This window comes from Lampetra planeri, chromosome 5, assembly GCF_965212315.1.
Source record: "Lampetra planeri chromosome 5, kcLamPlan1.2.h2, whole genome shotgun sequence".
Classification (NCBI taxonomy): Eukaryota; Metazoa; Chordata; class Hyperoartia; order Petromyzontiformes; family Petromyzontidae; genus Lampetra; species Lampetra planeri.
Window position 1 is genome coordinate 1,234,246 of NC_136111.1, and position 18,786 is coordinate 1,253,031.

Below are 18,786 nucleotides of genomic sequence, written 5' to 3' on the forward strand. Positions count from 1 at the left end.
TGGTGGCATGGCACCCAAAGGAGAGAACGCGCCAGAGAGCAGGGCAGCTGCGGAGGTGTAGCGATGAGTTCAGCTCGTGGACACGATGTACATGGGTTGTGCAGGATCAACACGGAGTATGGATTGCAGGACCGTGAGGGATGACGATGGTATCGGGAGGCCTTCACCCTGCAGTGGATTGACCATGGCTGATGATGTCGATGTTTTAAGAGAAGGTGACGTTACACGTATGCACACTCGTTACAGAATTGTGCTTTCCTGCACATGGGGATACCAACCAAACTTATTACTCATTCCATGAATTATCCTGAAAAAGTGGGACATTAAAATAAATAACCTGCCTGAAATCATAAGCTGAGCAGTTTATTGGTACACCTGGTTTTGGTAAATTATCTTTATTTTCTAGATTTATATTAAGACATTCCACCTGAATGACCCCTCGAGACGGAACATCTCGATTGCAACAGCGTCCAGGAGTGCCAACTTAGGCGCGTGCGCCTAGACCCGACACGCAGTGACACGTCTTGACCACGTCATGACCACGTGGCGTTCGTTTGGAGGGGATGCCTTCACCAGGAGTATGAGCTCACTCGCGCCGAGGCAGTCGGCGTGCGGTGCCGCTACCGCGTCGTGAGTAACGGTCGCCGTGTTCGTCGCTCGTGTTAATTTGTCTCCGGGATCTCCCATCTGCACCTCGGGTCGTTAACATTCATCACCCAACTCCGTTGTAGTGTTGGCCGCGGTATGCTTGCCCACTCTCGAGTGGAACGCCCCTTGGGATTGTATATTTTAATGGCGGCAACGTCGATATGGGTGGAGCGGTGGTGCAACAGTGGTTCGGGCCCTGCGCTATGGACCCTGCAATGCCAGTTCAAGTCCTGGCCACAACTAACATCGGCGGCAAGTGATATAACCAGTTCCGCCCTCTCTCTCCCCCCACCCCCTACACCGATCCACAATAACCGGCGTGGTAAATTATAATCAAAACCCCGTGACTGACATTGTGTGAGAAGGCTTTCATCCGTTGGTGGATTGAGAATGTCTGAAATGCATGATTTAATATCGTTATAATAATGTGGCAGTGCCTTTTATATACCCAGGAGAGACTCGGGGAGTCTCAGGACTCGTTTCAAGTAACCAGGCTCAAAAGCTGCTGCTTAGTCTCCGAGGTCTGCGATTGGGCGCATGGCAGGGCGGTTCACGCAGACCAGACGGGCGCGCTGTGTCCGCACAATTCATGGTCGCGATGGGTGTTTAATAGCGGCCGCCCACGTCGCCACGTGTAGCCAGGATTCACGGTGTCCCTCCGCATGCCTGCCAGTGGAGCCCTGGTTGTAGCTGTGGAATCTGGATTACTGGTTTTGATTATTTTTTATAGCAATTTTTTCGTATAAATGCCTCCGTTTTGCGAGCGCTTCAATGGCGGCATTCATTTCTACCGAATCAAATACCTCGTGCTAAGTTTACAGAGCAAGGCAACGGCGGTATTTGATACTCATTTAGTTTTTGTCTTCGTGGAATCTGAGTAATACGTGGTCTATAGCATGCTAAAAAAACTTCTAAATCCATCGGGCTCATGTGGTTGTTTGGCCTTTAAATTTCCCAATATTCGATTCTCTTTGATCTTCGTGAACAATTTTTATATTCCTGATGAGAGACTAATGGGTCTGTAATTTTTAAAATCTACTTTGCTTTTCTTTTTGAATCGGAAAACATTATTGCGGAATCATTTCGCATTTGAACTATTTCATTTCTGCGTAAACATTTAGTAAATAGGTCCAGCGACATTATAAGATGTCTTCTGAGAACTGGTTTGGAGAAATGATAGAGTAAAGATAAATGGAGAGCGTATTTACCCCCTCCGATCCGATGGATATACGAACCATGGGAATCGATTAGAGGACTTTACAAAGGAGGCCAGAGAGGTTTTTTCTAACGATGAAGTAAACTAACATCATGATGCATGAGAACATACTCTTTGGAGGGACACAACTGCAAAACACATCGGAGTATGTACGTACGGTATACCGAAACACATGATTCATGGCAGACCGGTATCAAAAGTGCTCAAACAAACAGGTGAGAGTGCAGGTTTGCATCTTTTTATTTTATTAAAAAATTTAATCTTTAACAGAGGAATTAGCAATCAGTGGGCACTACGACCTGCTGTGATGTGTCAATTATAAACATGGACCCAGTGGCAAAAAAAAATGAAAACAATGACCAAATGCACAAAGAACAACGGACAGATGCATGCAGGGGATTACACCGAGTGACAGAAACAGAAACACGTGTATCGGAGGACACATGTAAATGAGAGATATCGTATTGACCGCCGTGAGAGAGAGTAGGCGTTGGCAGGACACACACCGCGAGAAGGAACGATATCTGATGGATTAGCCCGGTGATGGAACGGCAGCCAGAGGACAAAACACACCGAGATCGAGTGACGAGATGGTGTGCGGGAATGAGATGGATTGTGGCACAACGAGACCGTTACGGGGAGGCCTTCATCCGGCAGTGAGTAAACCAGCGCTGACGATGATGAGGATGCCACAGGCTTCCAAACTCGAGTGGAGACCTTGGCACCAAGCTGGAGTTTCAGCTACCGCGATGGCTATTGTTGTTTTTTCCTTAACCGGCTTGGGGTGAGAGGATAAATAAGTAATATTAAAAAAAATATTTTTTTTAAACACGCTTTAATGAAATGTACCGTACGAGTAATGGCAGAACTCCACGACTCCAGGAAGTGGCCCCGAAGCTTGCCATAACGTAAGGGGCCGTGGTGATTTACAGCCAACGTCAGTTGAGCGTGCACAATTATATCCAAGCCGAAACATAACATATAGTATTGTCATCAGTATGACATACGTATACGACATTGGGAAGTGGGTTAAAATTGAGTTACAAGATTTGAGGATACGACAACAGACAGAGTTGATGATACAACAGACAGAGTGAGTTAAATAAAAGCGTGTAAAAAGCATTGCTCCTGGGGTCGATAAAATTAGGACCGCTTAGTGTGCAAGCTAATAGTGGTTGTCCTATGGAGAGACTCGCCCTTGCAATAGGAACGTGGAATTTCCACCACTGGCTCTGCAGGGCTGTAAACAGGAGATGAGCGCCAATGGCCTCATTGTGCTGAGCTGTAAGCTGAGCATCACTTCGACTCCTCGTTCGTTCTTCGATCCCACACACAGAACAGAAAGTACTGTGATGAAGTCCACTTGGCTGATGGTATTAGTGAAAGAGCAAAACTACTCGACAGCTGGGTTTGTTGAGAATATACATTCAAATGTGCATGTCAAAAAGTCCAAAAGATCTGCTGCTCAAACGAGCATGCAGTCGGTGTGCATCTCCTGTTTACAGGCCTGAGCCAGTTGTAGTTAATTCCACATTCCTATGGTGGGGGAAAGTTTATCTATAGGACAACCACTGTTGATCTCGCCAAAAAGTGGTACTACTTTATACGACCCTGGACGGATGATGGGCCAAGTCAACCCCAAGCGGGATATGAACGCGCAACTTTCCGATTGCGATCCACTCGCTCTTCCGCTGAGCAACCGGCAGCAGAGCGAGCGCAAGGGATTTGGTAATCGCAGGCTAATGTCTTCGAACGGTGCTTATCTGAACACACAGGTGCCGCGAACGCTCCAGTCGCAGAGCACCGGGGCGGTGCGGAGCAGCACATCGCTCCGTAACGACACGCTTCCCACTTTTATGGAACTTCAAACGGGAGCGAGCCTCCGCGCTCAACGCAATATGAAAAGGGGCCACCCTCCGTCGGCCCAAGACGGGCGCGCATCGACTCCCGAGCGAGGGGCCGCTCTAGACTCGACTTGCGTTGATGATCGTTCTCGTCAATGGGACGACGTCGGTCGTGTCACGCCGCTGCTTTGTCCCGTCGCGCCGCTGCCGCGAGACTCTTCCCTTTCGTTTCTTTCCAGCCGAGCGTCCGGGAAACCGCGTGGGGAGGGACTTTGAAAGGCGACGGATTCGTCCCCGTCATGTGGACTGCAAGTGGGTTGGAGGTTCCGCTGGGCTCCGCGCGACGTGGTTGGTGAGCGCCTGCACGGAATCCTGCACAGTCGACAGCAGCCCCATGGCGGGGGGCAACAGGGGGACCCCCCCCCCTCCGCCATGCCCACCTCGCTGCTGAACTCTTTGCCCCTCCTTTCTAAATTTCTTACGTTCAAAATAAATGAAATTAATTTTCTGCTACTTAAATGAGGCATCGGTGCTCGTCCTCTTTACAGCCCTGAGCCAGCGATGGAAATTCCCCATTCCTATGGCGGGGGTGGATTTCTCCATAGAAACGACCGCTGTTCATTTCCCCAACACGGCGGTGCCAATTTTATCGACCCCGGAAAGATGATTGGGCGAGTCGACCCACAACCACGATTTAAAGTGGCAGCCTTGTGAGTGTGCGAGCGCGAGCCGCCGGCTCTACAGACATCGACGGTCAAGCGGAAACTTGCTGCTGCGGGATGTAGAGCCAGCGGCAATTCCGCATGTTTCTTTCTGATGTGCATCAGAGTGGGGGGGGGGGGCTGGGAGCTCGCGAAGGCCGCACGACAGGCAGACGCAGCTCATCGCACTCCTCCGGTGTAACGAAAGGAAATGTAAAACTAAGATTCTGATACTCGTTCCGTTTTGCGTTCCAAAGTTTGTTTAGCGTCGACTGTGCCGTGCTCCTCCCCCACCACCCCCCAAATCTCAACAAGTTCTTGCCACAGTGCCGGTAGACGCAGCGACCCAGTCGTAGGTGCGGGCACGGGGGGGGGGGCACGGGGACGACTGCCCCCTCCCCGAGACTCTCCCTTGGGATGAGGGCCACCGAGTCTCTCGGTGGCTCTCACCTGCTGTGGAATAACATAGATCAATAACAGAGATGATTATCAATATCCGAGATCTATAATACATATTGTGAACGTCGGGTAAGTCATGTGCCCCCTAAATTATTCACGTCCATGGGTCCCCTTGGCTACTTGCCCTTCCCACAAACTCCCAAATGGGTCCGGTGACCCCCCAGTTGATCAATTCTGCACCCTAATTGACTATCGGGACATTTTTGTTGATAAGGCATCAAAATACAAAACGGTCCTTAATCCAGCAGTGGGCTTGATCTCGGCAGATGTTGATGACGAAATACAAGAGGCATCTTATTATTCTGTGCCAAGTAGGAATGCATTGAATGAGTAGCAGACTCTTTACACATTCATCCATTTGAAGTGTCGATATTAAATAAACGCGAAGACGTGGAAGTGGGATGTGGGGGCAGCGTGATCGGGGTTGCATTAACGTCTCGCGTGATAATCCCGCTGGAGATGCCTCGTCTCCGATGCGCTCTCTCTGTCTCTATCTCGCCTCTTGTTTACTTATTCACTCGCGGCGTTTCCGCTCGAATGTAAAAAATAACGATGTTGGAGATTCCACCACCACCTCTGGCCAGCGACCACCCAACCCAACACCTCCCCCCACCTGTGAGACAAAACTACATTCAGAACTGATTCACTGCTCAAATGAGCAGCGCCCCCTCTACCCCGCTCACTGCCCTGAGCCGTGCGAGACGCAAATTCCACGTGGCGATGGAGGGGGACGGGGGAGCCTCGGTCCCTCCATAGGACAACCGCTGTTAGCCGGCGGTGGCACTCGTTTTATCCACCCGCGGCGTGGGCGGGGACGATGATGGGCCGAGTGACACCGCGGCCTCTGTGTAGGACGGATGTCGACACAGACATTGCCGCGAAGTGAATACATTGTCTTGTCTAACACGTGTCTCTGTCTAACACGTGTTATTGCCAGGCCGTCACTGTATGATGCATTGCACTGTACACGCCGGATCGGCGTGGCGCAGACGCGGGGAGGGGACAGGGGGGAGGGGGCAGGGTGGAAGGGAGGGAGGGGAGGGGGAGGTAAGGGGACAGGGGGGAGGGAGGGGTCTTTGGCAGCCCCCATGGTGGTGGTGGTGGAGCGAGGCCCCTGCCCGCTGCTGCAGCAGCGAGGGGTGGCCGCGGCGCGAGCTGACGCCGTTCTGTCGTACCACCATCATTGTCATCGTCGTCGTTGTTATTAAACGAGGAGATAGCGGTGAATTAACGGCGCACGTATCGCAAAACATTATTAATATATACAAAACAATAACGATGATGAAAGTATGAATTGCCGCACGATTTCGAGTAAGATTTGTTTCGCGACCCTGTTCGTCTCCCCCCCCCCCCCGCTTCACCAGACAGGCGGCGGCGGCGGCGGTGGTGGTACATTCTGTCTGGTGACACACTTCGCAGTGGTACAGCCCGTCTCGTGTCGCTCCAACCCGCCTGTGGCTGCAGTCCCGCCCCCTCTCCTCCTCCTCCCCCCCGCTCTCTCGCCCGTCCCACCCGTCACGTCGTCCACGCGTTGCGCCTGCGCCCTTGTTTGTGGCTACTTAAGCGCACGTCAGCCGCCAATGACATCCCCGACCATGACCCCTGCCGAGGCTCTCGATGAGCCAACGGAGTAGCCGGGCACATTTTGAACGCCGACGGACGGAGGACGGAGGAAGGACGCGGCACGGCTTTAGTCGTGGGGAATCGGACGTGGCGGAGCCGAACGGAATTGGGGCTGTCGCTCCCGCACGCATATTTCCAGGAAAAAGCAGCAAAAAGCCCACGGTGCCTCGAGAGCGACGCTAATGCCCGATGTGGATTTGAAGTCGTGCGCGCCACCGTTCGTGGTCGCGCGCCGTCCCCGAAGCCACTTGGCTGGGTTACGAGTGCAGCCACGGCGGCCGCTTCACGCCGGGGTCGTCTCCCCCGGTTTAAATGGCTTCGTTGTGATGCAGCGCGGTTCCGCAGCGCTACCGCCATCATTAATTCACGTGGGGAGGCCGCCCCGACAGCTGGTTACTTACATAACCAGAATGGATTCGGCCATAGATCAAAGTGTTCTTCACACGGGGGAAAAGGCAGCCTGCTGAAAGTCCACCTATTATTAAGAAAATGCATGCATGCCGGCTGAATGTATTACACACAAAGATATGCTTTCATGGCCCCATTGCTTTTTTTTTTAATCAAAAGCCGACCGACAATGCAAGTCACGAGCGCTGTGCGCTCGAGAGAAACTAGAGCGCAGAGCCGAGAGCGAGGCGGGTTCACGCTACGGCGACGACGATGGCGGTGGTGGCGATGATGGTGGTGGTGGTGGCGGCGGTGGTGGCGATGGTGGTGGTGATGGCGGTGGTGGCGATGGTGGTGGTGGTGGTGGTGGCGATGGTGGTGGTGCCACCGAACGTGGTGGCAGTTTGCGGCGATGTTTTACAGCCAAAATGGTAATTATAACCACTCCCGCGAAGGCGCTGGCGGGTGATAATGGTGGATAATTGCGACGGCTCAGACGACAGCGACCACGAGGGTGGCGCTCCCCTTCACGTGGCACGCGCGATGGCAGTCGAGTTTCGCCGAGCGGAGATGTTCGACGGCGCCTGCTCTCGATCCGCCGTCTGCCCAGTGGCGCTGGCGCGCGCCGCTTTATAATTGAGAAACCCTCGCGACCTGCTCGGACCGGAGCCTTCGCGAAAACCACAGCGGCGGTTTGGCAAACGCCGTCGAAGGGCTGAATTAGCGGAGCACGTGAGTCTCGCCCGGCTGCAGCAGCACGCTACCCACACCAGGGTGGCAGCCAGTTAGCGGGCATGGCGGGGGTGGGGGGGGGTCCTGCAGACTGTGCCACCCGATCAGGCCGCACGTGCGTGTGATGAAGCTGGCGCAGTGGCACGGGCGGAGCGCTCGCTGCCGACAGGAGACGGTGCCGCACGGACGGTTCGGACGTACTTTGCTGTGCGTGCAGTGTCCGGCTGGAGTAGGTTCATAAGCAGCTCGGTGACCTTTGCTGGATTTGAGCCGCACGTCACGGCGAGCTCATGGCGTGCAGCGGATCGTGCGCTGCGTCACGAAACCCGGCGACCCGGGTTCGATTCCCGTCCTCGGCGGACATCGGTGGCGAGTCAAATCCCAACCGGCCCTGGACGTGCCCCCTCTACTCAGAAACCCGCATTGCCCAGCGCGGTGAAGTATGGTCAAGCAACAACCATGGCCGACAGCGTACGGGGGCAGGCCATCACCATCCAGCAGTGGATTGAAAAAAGCCTGAAGCACACGTACACGTGTGTATATATTAAAGAAACCGCATGACATGCATTGGAAATAATTTAAAGAGAATGGATTTTATTGGAGAGGGGGTGGATTGCTGGAGGCTAGAGAGGGAAATGAGACGATGATAAGGTAAAGGTGTAAATGAAGGCACTTCACTGGCAGAGAGTCGAACGGAGGGGGCTCTGAGGCTGCACGTGAACATGGGGAGGGAGTGAAGGTTGCGTTCCACCAGGGGGAGGGAAGTCCAGGCAAGGAGCGACCTCCTTCCGCCTTGTGAGATCACCGTTCGCACAGCCCTCGCCTCACGATTGGACCTCGTTTACAGAAGCTAAGGGCCGAGCGCGACTGGTGAACGTTTATAAGGGAGACTTACCGAGCCTCGGTGTTTATAAGAACATTTTTTTGACTTTGACTGGTGTCAATTTTCACATTTGAAGTGTTAACAACGGTGCCGCTACATAACGGCCTAGCAGTGCAAGTGAGGTCCCGAGATCTGCGATGTTCATTTTGCACGAGACCGCAACAATTCGGTGGCACTAGGCAGCGTCAGAAGTGGCCCGCGCGTGCCCATGGGTGCCCATGGGTGCCCATGGGTGCCCACGGGCGCCCGCCGTGGGCGGTCGCGCTGGCACTGGCCGCCAACGCTATTGCCCCTTACGTTTCCTTTTTTAAACAAAATCTGCACGGTGAGTGAACATTTAGAAATCGGTAACTCGAGCGAAAAATCGAGAAATCGTTTTTTGGCACGGGCAAAAGGCCTTCAAACGGAGAGGCGCACGACGCCCGCGTTAATCACATCCACGGCCACAGGAGTCGCGTTTGTTTACAGTTTTTACATTAACGGGTTTTCTCTTGCCGCGCGCGCCCACGTCTCGACCGAGAATTCCACCGCATGTTGTGAGAGACCTGTCTCGGGTGTGAATTACAAGCCGGTTCGCTCCTTACCCCCACACCGCGTCTCCCCAATCTCCCCCCCACCCCCCAACACTGCAGCCCACCCCCTCCTCCTCTCCTCCCTCACCCCGTCTCTTCCCTTGCCACCTACTTCACAAACACGTGCCAAAAGGTTCCTGGGGCTTGCGAAGTCTGCGGAGTTAATGAAAGAGGGTGCTTGCCTAATTGGGCTTAAATGCGGATCGATTTGGGGGCTTGCGGGCCGGGTGCGGCCCCGAGTAATTAAATGCTGGCCGCCGGTCTCGCATCGATTGGCGCGCGGCGCTTGACTCGCTCACGGGGGGCGGCAGGTGGGGTCGAGGTGGGAGAGGGCTGCGGGCTGCTCAGACGGCGGTGGGGCTGCGGTGGTTCGACGTTTTTTTCCGGCGCGTCGATGCGTCGTCGGGTTTTCGTACGGGCGCGTCGTTTTCGGCTCTGACGTCTCTCCCGACGTTTCGCTGCCAGCGCGCCGCCGGGGAGAAAGAGGATAAGGTTCCCCGGCACTCGGGGCGGAAAGGGGAGGAGGGCATCGCGCCGAGCCACGCGCGGCCCGGACATGCGCCGGAGAGCCGCCAGCCGCGGAAACGTACACAGAGTGACGCTTCTCTGGATCTGTTTCAGCAAACTGTGAGCGCTGAGCGTTTGGATGCCTGGCTGTCCGTGTGTCGTCTGTGTCAAGTTGTTGTTGCTGCAACAATGCTGCTTATGTCTCTGTCACCAGCAGCGGAACAGGTCGCCGAGGTCACGCGTGTGTCGGCGTGTTTGGTTGCGATGTGACTCTGGCCAGAAGTGGCCCCGCGGTTAAACGAGCGCTGGGGCGGCGTTCGTCTCCTCTCACGGTGCCGAGCCGGTGTCCGCTGAGTGGACACCGGCACCGGTCTCCACCGTACGACCAGTTCCGCCAAACCTCCTGACATCACGAGCCGCATACCAATATCTTCATACGAGACACAGGATGCACACGCTGGTCACGTGGCAGGGTCAGCTCGTGCTGCTTGGCTGTGGAGTTTTGAATTTAAAAAAAATCTGCGGGAGCTCCCCGAGGGCACTGACGTCCGGCTCTGCTTCCATGGGCGTCCGCAGATTTTTTTTCCGTTTCAAATAACGTCGTATCGAAAAGTAAAAAGAATGGTCGTGTCTGTGTCGAGCTATGCTGGAACTGTCCGGGAACTGCACGGGGCTCTCACGAGCCACCGTTTGGCCACCCCCTATATGTTAGATACAGTACAGGGCATATGCATATAGGGTTCCCAAAAAGTGGTACTAAATTTATACCCCTCCGAGGGATCATGGGCTGTGTCCAACACCTTCCAGAATTTGACCTGGCAGCGTTGCGATTGTGAGTCGAATGCTTTTACTGACCACAGTGGCAGCTGGCGAGATCTCTGTGTCCGTGGTCATCCGTCCCCCAAATGACAGAGAATGGCATATCGTGTCACCCAGCGCGTGCTTGGGTGCATGTGGTGTCGTGTTGTGTCTTCGCTGTCAATGTTATCACGCGAAAGGGGAATCATTTACCAGCTGAATGCAACTTTCCGTGGCTCTCCGATGTGTTTGGGGGTTGTGCCGAGTGCTGTTCACCATGGTGTCCGACGTTCGCGCTCCAGTGGCTGGGAGCCTTTTCGGGACTGAAACCATAAAAACACAGAACAAAATGTAGCAGCCGTAGAAACGTGCGAAGCAGTTCTAGATATCCCTGCGTGTCACATCGCAGCCCAACGATGTGTCGAATAGTCCCCGATTCCTCTCATGAAGTAATAAACTCATGGCTCCGTCGGCGCAATCCATGTGCAAACCAAATACGCAGAGAATATGGCCCTGCATGTGGAAAGAAAAAACTGTAAATGTGTTTTGTACAAAGCCCATTAGCCACACGGCCTTCTGGGAGTGCATCATTTCAGCAGCATCTATTCAGCACATGGGGTAGGGTACAAATATTCTTTTAGGGACAAATATGTGAAGAACACACATTGTCTGATTTATTTATTTGTTTCATTTATTTTCCGTAACAAGAATAGTTATATATTCCCTTTCATGAAAAGGTCTTGGAATCAATTTTAGTTGGTTTTTGAATGGTAATCCATGTGCCACTTACACCTTTAATGTTACACGGTCGGCCTGTAATTCATTCATTGCTATTCCACACTTGTAATTGTTAACACCGTCAGCAAGTAGTGAAATAGAGTTACTCATAACAATGCAACATTTGCAATGATTTGCCCATTAAAACCTTCGGAGAGCCTCGAGACGCGTTTCTGAGAGGGCCTCTGCATTGGATTTTCACGAAGGGTAGAACATTTCTATTCTAACATGACGGGGGATATCGCTCGAAGCGCCGCACAGACGGGTTCACGAATCCGCTTGTTGCATTACCAAGAGAGAGTTGCCATGGCTTGGAGAAGCCTTCATCCAGCAGTGGATCGATGACGATGGTAATGATGAGTACGTTACAGTAGTTGAGCTCTCGATTATAGCAATCGGCAACGATTTTCTTTTATTAGCATTGATAACCCAGTGGGTTACATGCCGGATACTTGATGAGATGACCTGATAATGGATTATCCATGCTATCACAGATAGAATGGGCCAATTCTAACCACATAGAGCATAGATAATGGGGGATGGATTGTGCACCAAGGGAAATCGTATTGTACATTAATGAACTCTGCATTATTGGAGTTGATGTGTGTCTGAAACCAGTCCTTGGCCTCCGCTAGGTGGACTCAGCCTTATATTATTACCTGGCTACGTGCATAAATATTAGCACTAGGGAGACGAAGGTGGCTGGGTGTGGTACTAGCCAATCGACCGCATCGTGTGCAATGAAGCGCCTTAACCGGTGGCTCACTCGCAGCCCCTGCTACGATTCTGTTAAAGGCCATCCAGGGGATGTTCGTATTTAGAGTGTGTGTCTGTGTGAGTGCATGAGTATCTGAGCATATACTTGCCTGCGAGCGAGTGCGTGTACGTGTGTGCGTCTTTTCTGGCCGAGTGCGCGGGTGCGGTGCGTGTACGTGTATTTGTGTGAGTGTGAGCGTGTGCGTGTATTTGTGTGAGTGTGTGCGTGTGCGTGTATTTGTGTGAGTGTGTGCGTGTATTTGTGTGAGTGTGTGCGTGTGCGTGTATTTGTGTGAGTGTGTACGTGTATTTGTGTGAGTGTGTACGTGTATTTGTGTGAGTGTGTGCGTGTATTTGTGTGAGTGTGTGCGTGTATTTGTGTGAGTGTGTGCGTGTATTTGTGTGAGTGTGTGCGTGTATTTGTGTGAGTGTGTGCGTGTATTTGTGTGAGTGTGTGTGTGTATTTGTGTGAGCGTGTGCGTGTATTTGTGTGAGCGTGTGCGTGTATTTGTGTGAGTGTGTACGTGTATTTGTGTGAGTGTGTGCGTGTATTTGTGTGAGTGTGTGCGTGTATTTGTGTGAGTGTGTGTGTGTATTTGTGTGAGTGTGTGCGTGTGCGTGTATTTGTGTGAGTGTGTGCGTCCACTGGGGATAATAATGTAATCAGAGTCGGTAGCTTGGTGCTTGAGCTGCTGTCCATGCACATCAGTGGCTATCAATATTTGATGTCTGACCCTGTCCTGGGTCTCACCCAGGTTAACTCAGCCTAAAATAACTACGCTACGGTGAATTGCATCACCACCAGCAGGAGGGACGATGTTGCCTGGGTGTGACACCATGCCCCCCACTCCTCCCCCGCCACAATGACCTCTTAGTTAATCATCTATACAGCCACTCTCAGTCCACCCCATTGGATGAAGGCCTCCTCAAGCCACGCCTTTCAGGGGAGGGGCGGGGGAGGCTCTGACCATACTTCACCACGCCGGACGGTGCGGCGTGGTGAAGAGGAGTGTGGAGGGCAGGATGGGTTCTGATTTCGCTCGCCACTGATTTTCGCCGTGTCCGGGAATCGAACTCGGGTCACCGAGTTAATCACGCGCCATGCTAACCGCTGTGCCTCCGCTCCCCCGATCTCTAGACCACAAATCTGTGCGCAAGTTGCCAACCGTGCTGATCTAGCACGTGACGGTCAGTGCATGAGAGCACACACGTAGGTACAGATACAGGACCAGCGTCACGTGTCTGACCTGTGGACCGAGGTATAGGCGGAGAAGCGGAAAGGTCAAATTTGTGGAGCGTGTATAGAAAAGGCAATGATTTACCACCCACAGATAGCAAAGCACTTGAACACGTGCGTCAGTAACACTGTGGCCTTAACAGTAAAATACATTTACAATGGGCGACGTTTCCAGCAGCGGCGCTTCTCCAGAACGCGGGATAGGTTGCCGGACGCGGGGAAATGATGCACTGTGCTTTAGAAGTGAGCGGACGCGCGTGGGCTTAGGAACACTTTCATATTGTTATTGAAAATATATTATACAACCATCCCCTGCCACTCGGTGTGGGCAGGTAATTAATTAATTATTTAGGGCGGCAATGCGACGGTCGGATACGTGACGTTGCCCTGTACGTTTGTTTGGCATAGTCGGCGGGACGTAGCGGAGCGATGGTTCTCGAGGCGTGAAGAGGGCAGAGGGCTCGCTCACAAGTGCCGACAAGCACGGACGGCGTGCGGCAAGTACTCGCTCGCGCACGGTCACAACCGCTCCCGTAGTTTACGCCGTTCGGTCGCACAACACACACTTGTGGCCGGTTTTTCCCCCGACCGCTCCGGTGTGAGACTCTCACCGAGGTTCTTAAGTGGCCTCACGGGGCAATTAGTCACGTGCCGGACGACTCTGCCGTCTCTCTGCCGTCTCTCTACCGTCCCTCTGCCATCTCTCTGCCGTCCTTCTGCCGCCGCCGCGTGGGGCCCCGGCGAGCTCAAGGCCTCGTGGTGCCGGTGATCGATGGCGCGCGAGGGGACCCCGCCGCGCGCCACCTCCGTTCCCCCGCGCCGCACGGCCCCCCGGCGCCCGGCTGGGGGGCCGCCAGCTCGTTCGTGAACGTGCGGGCCCCCCCCCCTCACTTGCTTCGTGCGGAGCGAGATGAAAAAAAAAATCTCTCTCGCCTAGTCCATAAATCAGCAAACGGGCGCTGCCTCTTTATGGGAACCGCAACGGAGACGGAGAATTCGGCTGCTTTGTTGCTTAAATCGATAGCGGCGAGAAGCGCACCAGGGTCCCCGCGCTGGCCCAGGTGGTTTGTGGAGTTTACGAGGGGGCAGGCGAAAGGCTTTGCAAGACGAGACACTGAAATGTGTTGTGCACACTTAATGATATGCTTATTTTGGATCTCCTGTTTTACGTTCACATAATAAAATATTTTATGATAATGCGTGTTGTATAGTGCCCAGGACATGAGTAAGTGCACGAGGCAGCGTTTTCTGTTGCTCAGTGCAGGCGTCTGAAATGCCCTCCCTGACATCATCATCACCATCGCGGAGGTATCTCACGCTACAATTTAAACACAGTCCCCGTGCTAATTTATTCACTGCGGTGGTTCAAGTGAATCCCTGTTTGTATCAGGTGCGCTCCTATTTTTTTATTCATTTTGTTTTCACCGCTTTTTTTTTTAATCATCAACAGCATCATCGTCATCCTCCTCAGATGGGTGAGATATTCGTCACTGGTGTTGGCCGTGAGCGGCAATCGAACTCGGGTCGCCGGCTTCGTAGCGCGGCGTGCTAACCGCTACACTACCACTTCCCCCATGAACACATGCGCTCACACGCTTACACATACGCACGCTAATGAAACACAACGCTATCACGATTTGGCAGGTCACGTAAAAAATATGAGAAACGACGATTATAATTATTGTTATTTCCGTGAGCCCGCGGACACGGGCCCACGCGGCGACGCTTGTTGCAGAGCAACGCGAGAAGTTCATCGTCGTTCGCGGCGGCGGCAGCGTGAGTCACGGCGAGCCGTCCCCACGCTGATTCCGCTGCCACCGCTGCCACGACGCGGGGGGCACGCGGGCACAAGGGGCACACAAGGGCACAAGAAGGGGCAGAGGAGCACACAGGTGCGTGAAGACGTGGGCACAAGGATACACGGGGCTCGTGGATGCGAGGCTATAAATATGAACACACTCTCTTGGGGTTTGTTTCCGGTAAAGTCACGCAGGTGAAAATAAATAAATATTAAATAATACACATAATAGAAATTCTAATAGAAATAAAATAATAAATCACGACGTTTCGGAGGCTACACAATCTTCCTTCATCAGGTGTAATAAGGCACAGCAAAATAGCTGCAGTTATAATAACTACAGAAATAAAATAATAAATCTGGTAGTTATAATAACTACAGTTATTTTGCCGTGCCTTTTTACACCTGATGAAGGAAGCTTGTGTTGCCTCCGAAACGTCGTGATTTATTATTTTATTTTTATTATGATTTAAATAATTGTGTATTTCGATTTATTTATTTTCCCCTTGGTCACTTTACAAAAAGAAAAAAAACCTAAGAGTATGAATCTTTGCAGTCACGAAAGCTTCAAATCTAGAATAGGTAGGTTTATAAGGGTTGAGTCGCAATGCTGTAGCGCGCTGATAAATCTCCTCTCGATAATTTCCTAATGAAAGCAATACCTCAGCTGTGTATTACTACCACGTGGGCATGCAGACGCATGGGATACGGGGGGGGGGGGGGGGCATGTGTGGAGACGACTTTATTACATCTAAGGAAGTTTGAACGAATTTGTCCAGTCGACTCTGGATATGAGCACACGCCATGGGAATAAGGGCAGCCGTGCTTGTATGCGAAGTCGCCCTCACCTTCCCTCCACCAGCGTAATGTAAGGACGTATTACTTACGTCAGAGCTGGGCTTATACGAGGTGTGCTTATCCGCAGCGTTTCCTGCGCAGCGGTGACTGACTGCTCGTTGCCAATGACGGTGCTCAGCGGAGGCGCCGCTGTGGCTGAAATTCCCAGGAGATCCTTTTTTTTTTTCAATGAACTGGCGATAAAATAAATGGCCCTGCTTACTCAATAGTATTAGCTTTATTAATCACAACAAGTTTGTTGGCGTAATGTCCATAGCTCGTAAGTCAACCTCGACACCAATGAATCATTGCTGTTGGCTAATGAAACATTTAAAATGCTTCACAGCTACCGAGGCTAACTTGAGCATGTTTTGCTCACAAACTCCCCAAGCTGACACACGTCAAGAGCACGAACTTCATCATTATAATAGAAACACATTGAGGGCCATGGGCCAAAACATTTGCTACCCATATGATAAAGTAATCATTTTTTGTAATGATTTTGGTACAATGTTGAGCCGTGTCGTTTTGGCTTGTACCGGCTGTTCGGATCGATGTGTAAAGATGGATTCAGCTCCTGAACAAGCTCCCAGCGTGTGGAGTGAAACGTCGGACGTCAGAGGGCCACGCTAGACTAACCAATTTTTTATTTGACCAGGTAAGGCCCACTGAGCTCTTTCGCTCTTTTTTAGGATACTACCTGGCCACAGGTAGTATTCTAAAATCACGTGGACATTTATAGCAGCCAATTACTCGTGATGTTGATTCTAAATGTGATGGGAAAAACTGGGGAACCTGGAGAAAAATCCACGCAACCACGCGGAGAACACGCAAACTCCAAATATGCAGGCATCATGGTTGGGATCGAACCCACAACCTCCTGCATACCGGTAGAGGTAGTTAACTTCTCGCCACCGCAGCAGCACACCCGAGAAGACCCGCGTGGGAGTATCGATGTGCCGCGTTGTGCAGGCTTTGCGGTTTCTTAAAACAGGCCGGCCACATTTTTCTGATGAGACTCAAACTGTTGACACCAGCCCAGCGTGTGGCTGCTTAAGCAAATGTTGCTACATAACACTGGTCCCGATGGTCCATAAGCTGATGGAATAAAAAACAAAATGATGTGGCGAGACAAGTCCTTGCACGGTTACCGACAGTTCTATGTCCGTTTCTGTTGTTCCATGGCGCTAGCCACGGCCAGTGTCTGTCTTGGTCCGTGCGTCTGCACCACCAGCGGCGCAGTCTCCTCGTAGTTTATGTATTCATTTGCTTACTTCGGTTTGCCTGAGACCCACGGCACGGATGAGCAGGGAGACGCGTGGTCTTACAGGATGGCGACGCGCCGACCGTGCCGCCGTACGGACGGACTGCGGGCAAGGACACATCTTGCTGTGGACGTTGTTACCCGCCAGACCCCGCAGGTGGCGTTGACCGTTCTGAGATCGCCCCTTGCCAGCCGAGTTGTCCTGGACGGCGTTCTCAATCGTGAGGCACGGACAGGCGCTCGACGAGGGAATTGGCACCGGGTCACCAAATGTATTTCTCGGTGCCCGCCCCCACACGTCCACACGTCGCCTAAATTATTCATGGAGTTGCAGCGCAGCTTCCTGAAGGGATCCATAATGGCCGGGCTTGTTTTCGCGGTGTTAATTACCTTTTCCTCCCGCTCGCTTTGCCACGTCGCCCCGTTCTGCTGTGGCATCCTCGCCATTTCTTCCCCCCTTAAACTAATTGGCCAAAATAATTAAGCGCGGGGCAACACGCGAGTTAAAAGGGCACGCACCTCGCAGTGAGTTTCTGAACGCGGGTAACGCGCGAGTTACGCGCCTGTTGGCGTGCTCGCTCTAACCCGCGTGTGTCATCTGGAAACACGAGACCCGCGCCGAGCGCCGGTGGTCTCGGGGCAGGAAGTGCGCGACGTGTTTTTCCACGCATGCGGTTAACCCAGCTTCCAAATTTAATAATTTATTTTTGTTCCACTCACTTAAAAGAACCCGACCGCGTGTTTGCGCAACAGTTGCCCAGCGAGTGTGAGCGTATCGTAGTGCCGTAATTAGTACAAGGTGAGGGCGTTGTTGAGCCAACTTCCCAACAGGCCAAGCGGCCGTGTAAGCTCTCTCCGTTTGAGCACCAGTCCAAGCCTATTGCGTTATTGCTGTGGTTTAATGGAGTGACTGGTCCGTGCCATGGGCCGTTAGATTGCGGAATTTCCACCGCTGGCTTTGTTCGAGCCCTGGATATGAACGCTGGCGCACGATCGTTTGAGCACTTTGACCCGAGGGGCTTTGACCTGACGGGCTATTACAAAACCGTCGACGCATCTTCGATTCCGAGGTGGTGTTGCGGCACGGTGAAGTGAGGAAGGCCAGCTCCTCAAGCTGCTGAAATTGAGCAGTGATGTCAGTCGTGGAGGGGAGCGTAAAAACTTCGTCGTCGCCAGCGGCAGCGTCGTCGTCGGTCACCTCGTCGCCGCGCTCACCGTCCGTTCCTTCCCCCACCTCCACCCTCGCTGTCTTCCTCGTCATCGGCGCGTGGATCAAACGCCGCCCTCGGCGCCTGTCATTTATTGGATGCGAAGGAGCGTTCTCTGTGGGCAGTGGGGGTTATGTGAACCCATTATATTCGAGGTATACAAATCGAAAATGATTGATCCTTACGTGCGCAGGCTTGGTACACGTGTCGCGAGCTCAAGAATCAATCTTCGTCAATAAAGCGATGGACGCGGCGCAGCAGCACCCCCAATATTTTGTCGTTTTTTTTTATTGGTCGATCGTGAGACATTTTACGGCCAAATCGGTCCGACGTCACATTGCGTAAATTCTGGGGCGGCCCGGCGGCAGAGCGAGCGGCTCGCGGTCGGAAGCTTTGCGAGCTCGCAATCCTGGTGGTCGTCCCACGGATAGACTCGGGACCCCCCCCCCCAATCCCCCACAGCCGTAGGAATATTGGAATTCCCGCCGCTGGCTCGGGGCTGTAAATGGGCGGCGGTGAGCGCCAGCGCCCGGACGACT

The 18,786-nt window shown here is 52.8% G+C and overlaps 1 long non-coding RNA gene across 3 annotated transcripts in view; it reads right to left on the bottom strand.

Moving 5' to 3' along the window:
- Positions 1 to 2,092: 2,092 nt before the first annotated feature.
- Positions 2,093 to 18,786, bottom strand: part of LOC144718617 (uncharacterized) — a 64,425-nt gene continuing 47,731 nt past the window's right edge. For all 3 annotated transcript variants that reach the window (XR_013585463.1, XR_013585461.1, XR_013585462.1), the window contains 2 exons: positions 10,584 to 10,693; positions 2,093 to 4,862 (listed from right to left, as the gene is read on the bottom strand). This is a non-coding gene — a long non-coding RNA (uncharacterized LOC144718617). The remainder of the gene's footprint in view (positions 4,863 to 10,583; positions 10,694 to 18,786) is intronic.